The sequence below is a fragment of the Tympanuchus pallidicinctus genome, unplaced genomic scaffold, assembly GCF_026119805.1.
Source record: "Tympanuchus pallidicinctus isolate F22 unplaced genomic scaffold, pur_lepc_1.0 scaffold31, whole genome shotgun sequence".
Taxonomy (NCBI): Eukaryota; Metazoa; Chordata; class Aves; order Galliformes; family Phasianidae; genus Tympanuchus; species Tympanuchus pallidicinctus.
Genome location: NW_026294749.1, coordinates 5,853,116 through 5,867,499, shown reverse-complemented (window position 1 = coordinate 5,867,499; position 14,384 = coordinate 5,853,116). Strand labels below are relative to the sequence as shown.

The window sequence follows — 14,384 nt, the reverse complement described above, 5'->3', positions numbered from 1 at the left end:
CCAGATTGCCAGACACAAACTGTGCAGGACTACATGGATGACAATCCCACATAGCTGCTGCAAATTTTACAGCAAACCTCTAAAACCCTGCAGTACTGCTTCAATCCTGAAAAGAGCATAAGCAAGAATAGTTCAATCACTACAGGATTGTGCTTTTCCTCACTGTACAAGGCACGTATGCCCTTTGTGCAGTGTTACATATATGCAGCACCATTATTTATGACAGCAGGTTACTTTAGCATGCCTCACTCTTCAAGCATCTAGGCTCTGCTTTCCTAAGCTACTCCTGTTTAGGGTTCAGAATGGTCAGAAAAGATGAGAGAAATACCCATTTCAACCCTCCAAAGGCAGCAGAGGAGTACCAGCAACCCAGAAAAGGGGTTGAAAAGGCTCATTTGTTCTCAAGGACTGTTTTGGTATATAGTAAGGTTTAGCAATTTGGCTCGAGGGTTTATCTTAAATCAGCTCTTTAATCAGAGGATGGTACAGCTGGGAAACTGAGGCACAGATGCACAGGACACTCGAATAGATGCAATTCAGCTCTATCACAGAGACAATTAAAGAGTAGGGAATTTAGGAATCTAATAACATGTATTGGAATTTAGCCAAGACGCTGAAGCAGATGCACAAAGCTGTTGCAAGGATGCTTTGTGTATTCTTTATCATTTTAATATCTTATGTATGTTATACCATATGCTCCCACATTTCAATCATTGCAATCTAAGTCACAAAAGAGGTAAAGGAAAATGTTGACAAAACATTTATAGAGATTAAACTCCCTAAGGATCTTTTGGGGATGGGATTTTACAGGCATTCCATTTTCAAAATGCTGCTAGACTTAAATAATCCTGGGGAAATATTCCTTTCTCCAGGGAACAGTCAGAAACACAAGACATAGACTTTGCCTGGCGATCGAGAAAAGTCCAGAAACCAAAGAAAAACAGGGCAGAAAGGAAAAAAAAAAAAAAAAAGACAGTAAATCTCATGAGAAGGCCTGTGGCAAGAAAAGGAAATATTCAGAGCAGGGGACATTGGGCCAGGAAAGAGCATGGCCAGGGGATGCAGCCAGGAGAGCACGACGCAGCTGTTTCCTATCCCGCTCCCTTCTTGTAGCGCTTTGTCCTTTTGCTGACTCTGACTCAGTCTGCTGCAGCAGGCTTCCTGCTCTTGGTAGATTTAAACAATCCCTCGTTATTTGTTTATATGCTTTTGGCTGTTTGCTTTGCAAAATGCCTTTTCGTTCCCCACATTTCTGTCTCGTCTTTACCTGCCATCAATTAAAATCCTCTTCACCAACCGAGTTCTTCCTTTCCTGTAAAGAGACGTGTTCAGCTTTTCCAGAACGTTGCCTTTACCTACACCTATTAATTTGCAATGCTGCTCTTTGAGTTCCTCTTTTTTTTTTTTTTTCCTAGGGGTAGTCATTTATTACTCATTTTATGGGATGTTTAAGTAGCCCCCATGCTGAGCTGCAACACTTTAATTTCCTCACTTTTCACCTTAACATCTTTTTTACTAGCTTCCTCGTTTTTAAGCCTTCAATTTAGTGCTCAATTTAGCATCAGTATACTGGCACTCAGTACAATTCACCCTCTGAGGACACTACTTGGAATTATATTATTACTTAAGTACATCTACATTAATGTCACTTTGGTGTGACTGCATCACATAGCAGAGATACACGAGCTTGCTGCGCTCTGGCCAGCTCAGGCCAAACTGCCTGCTATGACAGCACGCACTGAGTGCAAAATCTGCTCTGAGCTCAGAGGGGCTACTGGGAGCTTTGCCCCCAGAGCTTTTGTCCAGATATTCAGTTTTACATGCCTTGTATACGGGTGCTCCCAAAACAGAAATCTCGGACAGTCTGTGGAAGCAGTGGTGGTACTGAAGGTTAGGAGCCATGCTTGAGGTTTGTTTTTTTTTCATTTTTGTGGCTGTGTGTTCAGTTTGCATTTGCTTGGATATATATCTACATGAGCTCTTAATAAAGCAGTATCACATCCCATTTTGTTAACTACAAGGACAAGTAAATAGAAAGGGGAAGATGAGGCAGGTTCTCATGAAGGATACAGTCACATTGAGAAACAGTGTAGAAAGAGAGCATTGAGTAAAAAACCAGGGATACCATTAGCTCTGACCAATGTCTTGTACTCTACTGTATTGCAAACAAGTCTCATGGCAGACAATTCTGATGAATCATAGAATGGCTTGGGTTGGAAAGGACCTCAAGGATCATCAAGCTCCAGCCCCCCTGCCACAGGCAGGGCCAAAATTTCCCCCAAATTTTGGAATATGTTGATTTCCTTACAACCCTAATTTCTGATAGTTGCTTTACATCTATTTTTTCATCATAACTTTATCTGTGCTCTCTTTAGGAGCATGGCCTTCTGCTGTGGAAATTGATCAAGTGCCTCTTCTAAGATGGCACTAATCTCTGTTTATTGTAATGCTAGTTTTTAAGCCATTCTTATTTCAGTTTTATGCCTGCATTTCCTGCTTTTGCTTTCAGATGAGAATTACCTGAGCACTGAAAAATAAACAAAGAAAATAGGGTATAATAGCATTCATCATGAAGTGGTTTGTTCCTCAGACCATGGTGTTGCCCAGTAAAGCTGGCCACTTTATTTTTTGAAGCCAAAATCAGGTGAAAGTTCAGATATGCATTTATCACAACAACGGAAAACAGAAATTCAACTTCTTTTCCTTTTCTTTTGTATGAAGTCATTACCAAACATATTGACTTGGAACTCTAGAGACTTGGGAGCAGCCAGATTTAGAACAGGAATAAAAATACTGGGATTTTTTAGCAATAAAAAAGTGAACTTGAAGCTATGAAAGAAAAAAAGAGAGCGCCAATAGCAGTTGGAGAATTGAGATGGATGACTGGGCAAGTGAAAATAATGCAGTTATGAAGTTATTAACAGACTTGGAAAATATTTTAGACTCAGCATTAAAAATCCATTCTCCTTTAAAGTAAAGATAGGGAAGGACCGAACCTGCAAGGAATATAAATCCCCATTTTCTTTGGTAGGAAAATGGCTAAGATATAATGGGAAGAGCAGAAGGAAAAAAGGCAAAATCACAGCATTCCTTGATTTAGACTTTTCTTAACCCTTACCCTAAGCAAAAGAATGAAGATCCCCATACAGATAAAGTATATTTTCACCCCTCTTGGCATCACAGTCGCCATTAACTGTGACTGGGCCAGCGTTACCAAAGGCTGCCATCTCAGCTCTGGTCCTTCCTGCAGCAGCAAGCAGCCAGAGGCAGGATGGCAACAACCAGCATAGCAGTGACCTCACAGACCATATAAGAGCCTTGAGAAGCTAAGCTGCTCCTGCTGGGGAAGGCATAGAGTGAGACCACTTTGTGCAGTAGGAAAAGCAGCCTCTCCCACCTTCCTATCACTATCTCCAGCTGGTTCAGCTTGTGGCCAAAGCAGAAGGTGAATCTGATCCCAGCTGCTCCTTGCTTGCTGGGCAGCTGCTGCCTTTCCAATTATACACTGAGGAGGTTTTCAGCTTCTCTAAGTGAAAGAAAAGCATACTCCAGTGATCAGTCTTTTAGCTCTATACCCTTCCCTGTTCAAAATATTCATCATGAAGTTAGAAATGCTAAACCTTTCTCTACCCCATAATCTGCTTAAAAAGACATCCCAGATCCAGTTGCTTTATGATGCTTCTGGTAATGCACAGCCTTAGACAGCTACAGACTTATGTTCCAAACCCTATCCAAAATGTGCCGTAATCAATTTTTTTAGCTCATAGGAGATTCAAAATTCAATCGACTGGAAGCCTAGGCAGGATAAAGCTATGTTTAAACATCATCCCCTGCATGCCTGCAGAGTATAATACTTTTAAAAAGCTCATTTGACATATAGAAAAACATTTCACTATCCATAAACACAGTAGCTGTGTGTATAAAAGAGCAGGTAAATTAAACTATCTGAGGGGAAAAAAAGCTGAACAACAGGAGCAAAAATCAGCTGAATTGAAATGAGCAAAAGTTGAAGCTCTTTCTATTAAATATAAGAGAGCGAGGCAGGAAAAAATTCTCTCTGAAATATTCATGTTCTGAAAACACACTTTAAGTATATAAATCCCAGTTTTTATCAGTTATCAGGTCATGACTTAATCCCCGGATAGGCACATTCTGACCCAATAGTTCTCATTGTAGGATCAGGGCTTAAATGACCTATTTGGATCTTAGATAGAGCAGCTGCTCTGGGGAAACCAGAGCTCTCCAAAGCATCTGTCTTCCTTAATGGAAAGCCACTTCCTATTTGTTTACCTGCAATAGGCTGCAAGTGCCATTACAAGTGTGCTCAGGCCAATTTCGGCGTCATGTCCTGAGATATAAAATTTTCTTTGATTTTCTCCTTTGGCTTCAGTCAGAATTTTCAACCTACTTCCATTTTCCTCTATTCTATTCACCAAACAATAACAGTAGGAAACCTAAAACATCCCCAGTGCTACTAGAGTTGTGAAAAAAGGAGATACTCGGCTTACTGAATTATTTCCAAATACTACAGTAGTTCTCCATGCCTGTCTGGTATTAAGGGGAAAAAAGTGAAACCTAATCATTAAAAGAAAACCTGTTTGTATTGCTTGAAGTGTGAAGGTCTTGTGTTTTGTAGTCAGAAATTACACTTCCTTACATGTCTGTTAATCTGATGCAGGCTTTTCATTTTCTTTTATTTTTTTATTCCTCTCGCTTTTAATTTGACATGCCAGTCAAAGTTAACATTAGGGAAAACAGCAAATATAAACCTTGTAATTTATATACCTTCGTGTTGTACACTGTAATAGCTCTCATCTTGGCAAAAGTCAGCAGATTGTTCACTGCTCTCGGGAGGAAACAGCATTCATTTTAGGTTTTAATGGAGCTTTAGGGTTATAGTAACTCAAATTAAACTAAATCATCATGAATTATTTCTGAATCCCATGTTATGCATTCTCATTTTTTCCCTTTGTTGGCTTATGACCCTGTGAGTTTCAGACACTGGCAAGTTCTGTGCTAAATAACACACACCCACAGTTTGGAAGAGAACCGTAACACCTCTGAATGTGCCAGCAATGACAGGAAGCCTCTCCTAGCACCAACAGTACAAATGCATGTCTTTTATGGGCCAGGATGATGATGGTGTGGACTCAGGCAACTAACTGTTACATCAGTGATACAAGTATAAATTCTCATGCAGAGGTACTTCCACCAGAACACAACCATAGTAGTGTTATGCCTCATAAATAAATCAGTGAAGAAACTAGTCACAAACTTTGGAAGAGTATTCCAGAATTATTCTAGAATACCTTTTCTGCCCCTTAAAGAGCCAAGAATTCAGATCTTTCTATAGAAATGTTCAGGCCATGTTTCTCCATTTACTTAAAATCTCCAGGTTTGATCAGGAATGGGAATAAACAGACCATCAGCTCTACCACCATGGTAGTACAGAAGAGTGTGCACGCATGTGCAAGATTAGTTTTAAAGCTTAAATTATTGCTACATTAGCCATAGACACCCCAAAATAACCTCATTTTAATATTTTTTCTCATGAGGCTGTCCTTTCCAAGATACTGTCCTGAAAGATTTGTTTGTAGTTGTCATCATGCTTCCATATGTGAGAGGTACTACAGATCTGTGGTACTTCTGGATGACATTGGTTGGACTCAGATAGTCTAATGAGGAAGTAGATAAACTCCAGTTCTTATGAAGCACTTAGAGCCTGACAGTATGTCAGATGTTTTGAGGAGTTTCTTCTAATCCACACATCTCACAATTTCTGTAGTCTCTCACTACACTAGATCCAGGATATAATGTTACTGACTTCAACCCTTTTCAATTAATTGGAAAGTTTAAAATGTATTTTGTACTGTAGCTATTTAGAAATCATGAGATCCAGAATTTCATCAGACTTTCACATTTTAGCAGTATACTTTACAAGTTTATCATTCAAGTTTATCATTATCATTATACAACATTTATCAAATCTGCAAGGTCTTGCACCTGATTAGAGGCAACCCCCATTATCAATACAAGCTGGAGAATGAAAGGATTGAGTGCAGGCCTGCTGAAAAAGACCTGGAGGTACTGGTGGATGGGAAAATGAACATGAGCCAGTAATATGCCCTTGCAGCTCAGAAAGCCAACCATATCCTGGGCTGCATCAAAAGAAACGTGGCCAATATGTCAGAAGGGAGGTGATCCTCCCTCTCTGCACTGACTAGACCTCACCTGGAGCACTGCATCCACATGTGGTATCCTCAGTACAGGAGAGACACAGACCTGTTGGAAAGTGTCCAGAGGAGGGCCACAAAAACTATCCATGGAAAGAGGACAGGCTGAGAGAGCTGGGGCTTTCAGCCTGGAGAAGAGAAGGCTGCAAGGTAACCTGATAGCGGCCTTTCAGTATCTAAAGAGGGGGCTGTAAGAAAGAAGAAAACAGACTCTTTAGCAGGGTCTGTGGCAATAGCACAAGGGGAAATGGTTTCAAGCTCAAAGAGGGTAGATCTAGGTTAGATATAAGGAAAAAGTCTTTTACAGTGAAGGTAATGTGGCACTGGAACAGGTTGCCCAGTGATATGGTTGATGCTCTGTCCCTGAAGACTTTCACCAAGAGGCTGGATCAGGCCATGAGCAATCTGACCTAGCTGTGGTGTCCCTGATCACTGCAGGGGAGCTGGATCAGGTGGCCTTTAAAGGTCCCTTCCAACTCAAAGAATTCTATGATTTTATGACTCTATGGTTGTGAGAAGTTATTGTTGTTCCTTCCCTGGTATTTGATAAACATTTACTCCATACTAGATCACAGGTTCAGATTTGACATCAGTTTAAGTTGTGGTTTGCAGGTATATTTTGTGAATGGATGTTCTTGGTTAAAAGCCATCCAGAATGAATAAGAAACAGGATAAATAAATTTTAAGTTATCTACACTTGACATGTTGTATTTGTTATATGTAATTAGCTATGGAAGAACAATCGGAGAACAAAATACATGTAACTAGCAAGTTATTTATTGCTGTGGATATTCAGCTACTTGGCATTAACTACATATGTGGCAAACCATTTATAGATAAGGAAGAACTATTGGCTTCCTACCAGAAATACAGCTTTTTGTGCACTCAGCATAGCTCCTCACACAGAACAGATTCTTGCCAGAACAGCAGCATAGCTTTGGATAAAGAAAATCCAGACACTTTGGAAAGCCAGCAGGGAGGCTTATGTATTCATCCCACATCCAGCACAGGAGCAACTGTAACTCTACAGACTGAAAAAACCCACAGTTTTTACAATATTTGCTTAAATCTATTGATGTAACTTGGCAAAAAGTGACTGTACAATAGCAGCGATGTACCTAACTCCCTGGTTACTCCCATTGACCTTCTAAATAGCTGTGTCTTCAGCTGACTGATGACAGCATGCTTTTACTTTGTGGGATGCTGTGACTGACGCCACTTGTCTCATACTTACTAGGAACTTTCTTGCTGTGAGAAAGGATATTACTGGGAGGAAAGGCAGGTGTAATGTATAAATTAACAATCACTAGTATCTAACTAAGCCAAGAATACAAAAAAAAAAAAAAAAAGTTTACTTCCCTTTATGATCTCATTTTCTGAAGGAAAAAAGGCTTATGCAATTCTAGATCTATGAAGGAAAATCACACTGAATTCTGAAAAAAACAACTCACCAAAAACTGCCTTTCTTCAGTGTTTACTGACAAACTCTGGAGGTTAGTATCTCTGTATGAAACATGCTAGACAGAATGAGTATGGCAATCTGAGGGAGGCCTTGAAATGAAGGGGCATATAAAATCAAAATTGCTGTGCCATCTGTTTTTGGATATGCCAACACCCACTCAAAAGTAGGCGGCAAACACACAGCCACGTGTTCCTTGCTACTTTCTCTCCTTCTTTCCAGTTACTTCATTTGTCCTTTAAGCACAAACTGTTTTCCTTTCCAGTCATTCATCACCATAACCATGGCTCCCTTTTCTATTCTGTTTTTTCTCCTTTCTTTTCTGATATTCTAATAAAGGCCTCTGCTGCCCACGATTACTATTTGCCCTTTCTTTCTGACACAGTATTTTCCAAGTCCATTCCTTTCCTTTCCTCCAAAGGTTAATCCTTCCACGAAACATTTAATTATCTCAACCAAGCATGTCAAATGATCCTCCCACAAGTCAGAATACTAAAATGCAAAAGTTGGCCCCATCATGTTTATTTTACACACAGAAGGCAGAAGAGAAGCCTGTGCCATTGGAAAAATATCAGAAGAAAAAAAAAATTAAAACTAGCACTTGCAGTGATTTCGGTCCCAGTGGAAAACACACATTTATTGGGAAGAATTCTCAGCAGCAATGCTGGAAATCTAACATTTTCCGGTTCAATTACAACAACGTATCCTAGATATTGGTAAGAGGCTTGTTTCTCAGAACTTTGATACTGAATCAATACTGTGCTAACTTGTGATGCATTAAAGCAGTGCAGAAGGTGTCCAAATGTTATTAATAGTTTCATTGCCTTGCCATATATTCTTGCAGATATACTTAGTTATTGTTTAAATTACTGTTTTATTGAAATAAAAACAAGCATGTTATAGGCTTACATGAAGTTGCACTTTGAAAGGCAGCCTAGTGAGTGCTGCAGAGTCTGGCTGCAAACTCTATGTTCTTCCTTCACCAGGCACTGTCACTCTGGAAGTCCTAATGCTTCACTTTCAATGTGGTCTGCTTTTGAGTAACAGGAACAACGGTGACTCCCAAGAAATGGTCATATTCAGGGCCTGATGCAGGTTCAGTGACCTTTAAGTATGGACTACTTGCAGGAAGTGCTTTGGTCAGCTATGACAGGCAAACTTCTCAGCGATGGGATTTATATTCTCTAAATTCCCAGGTCTGCAGTGGAGGTGCCTATGTCCAGCCTACTGATGCAGGCTCCCTTCTTACTACGTGGAGAAAAATAAGCCTTTACACAATATGCTGCATCTTAAATGAGGAGAAACAATGCAAAGACATACTTGCTTTTCTTCACTCACTTGCCAAGAAAGATGAGGTAGCGAATGCAGATGGAGACATGAGCTGGTGAGGTGCTGGAACAGCTGCCCAGAGAGGTTGTGGATGCCCCTTCCCTGGAGGTGTTCAAGGCCAGGTTGGATGGGGTCCTGTGCAGCCTGGTCTGGTATTAAATCGGGAGGCTGGTGGCCTGCATGTGGCAGGGGGTTGGAGATTCATGATCCTTGAGGTCCCTTCCAACCCTGGCCATTCTGTGTGATTCTGCGATTCTGTGACTCCTGATTTTGGCCAAACAATTCTAAGTCACTGGGTTTACACTCAGCAATATAGCCGTTCCTTTAGCACCCTGTGCTGGAGCAATTCCCAGTTCTTCTAAAAGCTTTCTATCATTTTTCTTCTTTTTATCAGTGTCTTAACTGCTATTTCATTGGACTGAATTTGCTTCTATCACATTTAGCAACTAAGATAGCTAATTCATTTCCCTCATCATGATTCCCACTTCATAGAAGAAATTCTACATATCAGTCTCCTGATGGCTAGCTGATTCAAAAAATCCCATCTCACACTTGTCCCTTTAAAATCTGGTTCCTTGTCTGGCTGTACAGCATAGACTTCATTCAGAGCCTGAAATGATATAAATTAAGTGTCATGATGGAGAACTTTTAGGTTTATTTTTATAATGTGGATTATTCTCCATAGGGACCTAAATGTTGACCTATTGATTTTTTACCCATACAGGACACTAATGCATCACTGCATTGTATCAAATGTGACTGGACAAAATGAAAGCTGGTGAACTTACCTATACCCACTGTTGTGTGTAGCAGCTATCAGTCTGAGATTATCCAATGCACATGACAAAGTTTCTTTAGATGTTGATGGAACATCAGGAAAATATCAGAATTTTTGGCCAATAATATGATTAGATGAAGGGATTTCATAGGGAAAATACTGATCTGGATTGTTTTTAAGGAATGGAAGATCTGTATAATCTTCATATTGTTAAAACAAAAGAAAACCAATTAGCCATTCTGCTCCTCTCTTAAGAATTCATAGCTAAGTACCATTCCCTTCTTTAGGGCCACTGCTAATGAAGTTGCATGCTTGAAATCTAACCTAACAGTATTTGCAAGAGCTACGTTCCACTGTGAAATAAATTAATAATTCATCTATGATGGTGAGGTTTTTCCTCTCATCCTTTCTTCCTTTCTTAATCCTTGGGTTTTACCTATAGCCTGCTTGCAAGTAATGCACATTAGTCAATTAATAGGCTGTTAAATGACAACAGTTCTGGGCAATTTAATTACTGTTGGTAAAATAAGAAATGAATTATTGCATGTCAGTAACTAATTTCAGCTCCTTTACTTGGAACAAATCAACTTTCAACATGATGGCTTATTTTGAAAAAATGATTGCTTCCTTGAAAATACAAATTGCTGAGTCATTTCTGGGAAAAAAATGTAAATGCCTCTTCAAAATCTTCTCCCCTTTTTCCTAGTGCCAGGCAAAATGTATTCTAAAAGCATGTCACTGTTTCTGCAACTAAATGTATTAAAAAATAGAGTCCAAACATTAATAAAGAAAAAGAACGCTCAACCCAGAATGCTCTTCAGAATACACTTCTGCTTCAGCCATCCTATATGTTTATATAGTAAATGTATTAAGAAGAATTAACTTTATCCACCAGTTAAAATATGTAATTCTATGGTAAAATAGACTTTTTTGCTCTAGCTGATGGTATTACAGCATGGTTTGTGCAAGAGATATCAATGGCATTTTCTTAATTATGCATTAATTTTCTCTTCTGAAGCATCAAGAAATCATTCAACATGAATAATAAGCCTAGCAGAACAATTTATAATCGTAGATCTTATCAGCCCCCTATAATATAAGGACATGACTAGAACGCTGGTCTCAGAAAGTACTAGCATCACATAGAATCTGTGATGGCAGCCCCTATTTAGGAAAATCTCCCATTAATTTCAGTAATTAATACCAGAAGGAACTGACTTAGCAGCACCCTCACCTCAGTGGTGTATTACACTCCATCACATTTCTGGAGTGAGGCAGCTCCACCATGACGGTACGACCAGAGGACATCTTTCTCAGAATGCTTATTTCACTTGTCCATGAAGCTTTCTGTGCTAAAGTAAATGACTGTTAATGCAGAGAGCTTCAAGAAAATTTCATTTTTCTACCCTCGCATATGCGTGAACTGTTAAACAAATTATTAATGGTCTCTTGAACGAGTGTCCAGAAAACAAGGAAAAAATGCTGGAAATGTTATTTTAGTTTACAGCTCAGTTTATAACTTCTCACTGCTGGTACTCTGTGTTTGACTAATGGCTCCTCACTGAAAATGAAGATAACATAGGTGGGTTTCATACAAGCATTAGTCACTGCAAAGATAGTAATAAAACAAAAAATCTATGACACTATTGTTTTTGTAAAATCATGCAAAAATATGCTTCATAAAACAGAAGATGTAGCTATTTCTTGAAAATTTGAGAAGAGTTACATAATAATCAAACTGCAGCAGTTCTCAATGAATAATCAAGATAGTGGTAAGAAAGAAATTAGCTCCATATTAAAGTTTAAAAGCAGAGACATTCCAAAGATCTGCATTATAACAGTTTTCACTAGAGTATCACCTGTCCAGTTCTGAAAAGAAAACAAACTGTATCCCAAATCCTTACTGCATGCACCTCCATGGGCTGAAATCCTGTGTATACTAGGGCATCCAAACTACTTTTTTTGTCTGGCTTCAATCACTATAAAATAGCTATAAAAGGGGTTAGCAAAGAACCTTCACTAAGTCTCGCCTGGACGCCTACCTGTGCAACCTGCTGTAGGGAACCTGCTTTGGGAGGGGGATTGGTCTCAATGATCTCTAGAGGTCCCTTCCAACCCCTACAATTCTGTGATTCTGTGATTCTGTGAAGTTGAATTTGATTCCCCAGTGCAGCAGCTCAGATCTGCAAACCCATACAAGTCTTGATAAGAAGAACTAGTTGAGCAAGTGTCAGACAGATTTCCTATCTGGTCAGTGAAAAGGTCCCTGTTTCTCTTTTGTATCCTTTGCTGATTCACAAATGAAGCCTTTGCACAGAGATCATTTTGTGCTACTAGCATTTGAACTCGTTGAAGTCCCAGAATTTCCCTGCTGTATGCCATTCTGTATTTTATTAATACAACAGACACCTATTATAGGCTATTTATTGAAACCCTTTTTGATCCTGAATTCTGGTACACTAAGAAATGGAAGAACTGTTGTGTTGTACTGCAAACCATGCCATATACAAACCGAGGAAACCTAACAGTTGTTTCTACCTTATGTATTTATTTTCCATACTCTTTTGTACTATACTATCCTTTAAAATTTTATTGACAATTTTAAGTGAAAATGAATGCACATTAATAGCACAAAAGGAATTAAATGCATGGTTACCAGGAAGTACTGCTCATAAGGGACAGATATCAATAGTAATTTTAGTGCAGGTAAAGTCTAAGTAAGTTCTCTGAAAATACATACAAAAACTGTGAGGAGACAAAATTACCATATTCACTTTACTGCCCAAAATAGTGATTTCCTAGAAAAATCACTATTTTTCTGTGATTTCTGCAGTAACACAGCACCATTACTAACAGTACTCACTTCCACTCAGTAGTTTCCTAACAGTTCATTCTTTGATGTAACAACCCACTGATCATGCTCTAGACATAGGCAAAAGATAGAGTAAGGAAACAGTTCCTTACTCTAGAGGAGAGTTGCTACATTCCCACTCGTGTCTTTGTGGATTATAAATTGTTCTGCTTTAGTTGCACTGTGCAGTAAAAATAAATCTGGTATGTTAGGACCGACCAGCCTTAACAAGAGGTGTGTAAGCAGTGCATCAGATCCGTAACATCACGTGCATTGTGCAAGCACTTAGATCAGTGCTTTCTAAGACTTGTTGTACTGGTCTGTAGAGAATTCATGCACATTTCCTAAAACTAACCTGCTGCAGTCACGTTTAAGAAATTCACATAAACAACTGCACAGACAGATTCATCCTGCCAGTTAGAGCAGACTAGTTGAAAATCCATCTGAACTCTGCAGTTCAGAAAATTTGCTGAGACTACCAGTTTCGGTCAGACCAATTCAGCTCCTCTAGTCGAAGCTTGAGTTAATCCCAGGCCCAGACAACAGGAATCTGTGATCTACTGCCCAAAGCCCATGCCACTCATCAACTATAGAAATGGATTTCTTGGTAGCAGAACCTTCCACCATCACAGTGCAGGAGCTTTAGAACATCACGATGATCACCAGAGGTTCTGGGTTTGTTCTTTGCCAGTTATACAGATTACTGTGGCCTTTGATAGAAAAAGCAAAAAGATAATTTTAATATTTATGGCAAGGAATAACTGAACATGCAAATTTGCCCTATTATAAAGAGCTCTTGAAAGCTCATATATTCCTTTGGAAATAGAAGGATCCACCCAATCCACATTTGTGTCATCTTTAATGGAATTATCGTGGACCATAAACATTCTCTGGTACTCCCCAACAACTCCAAGGGGTGGAACCGCACTTATGAGAGTATGCTTTGCCAGAGATAAACTTGCTGCACTTATTTCTTCTCACAATGCACAGGCATCAGGGATGAAACTGATAGCTTCCTTGTATGCTCTGAACACTTTTTGTCCTTTTACTGCTTCCTTAAAAAGCAAAAACTTGTTTGACAAGAGGTTTTGCTAATGAGCTATCTGATACCCTTCTATCTTGAAAGGAGAGTTCAGCCACTCTGGAGTTCAGTCATACCCCAGTTTCTTCAGAAACATGCTCTCAATTGCCTAGCACCTTCTCGTGGGTTAGTAACTCTCCATATGTTTTCATGGCAAATGCCAGCAGGAGAATCAGCAAACAAAGAAGGAGAGCAGGAGTAATAAAAGGAAAACTAAGGTCAGACATAGTTTTGTGCCACAATGCATCATCTACTTATTACAACTTATTTAGTAATAGATAAGAACAGCCAAAGGCATCCAAGTAAACTTGGGATGTGTGGGATAGATGAGCAGACATTGAGGCAGATTGAGAACTGGCTGACTGGCAGAGCTCAGAGAATTGCGATCAGCAGTGCAGAATCCAATGGAGGCTGGTAGCTAGTGGTGTGCACTAGGGATTGATATTGGGTTTTGTCTTGTTTAACATCTTCATCAATGACATGGATGAAGAGACAGCATGCATGCTCAGCAGGTTTGCTGATGATATGAAGCTGGGAGGAGTGGCTGATGCACCACAAGTCTATGCTGCCATTCCACAAGACGTGGACAGGATGGTGAGTTGGACAAGGAGGAATATGGTGAGGTTCAACAAGAGCAAGTGCAGACTCCTGCA

The 14,384-nt window shown here is 39.5% G+C and overlaps 1 long non-coding RNA gene across 1 annotated transcript in view; it reads left to right on the top strand.

The window, feature by feature from the left end:
- Positions 1 to 14,384, top strand: part of LOC128087916 (uncharacterized) — a 393,654-nt gene that overhangs the window by 176,760 nt on the left and 202,510 nt on the right. The gene's annotated exons all lie outside the window — the stretch shown is intronic.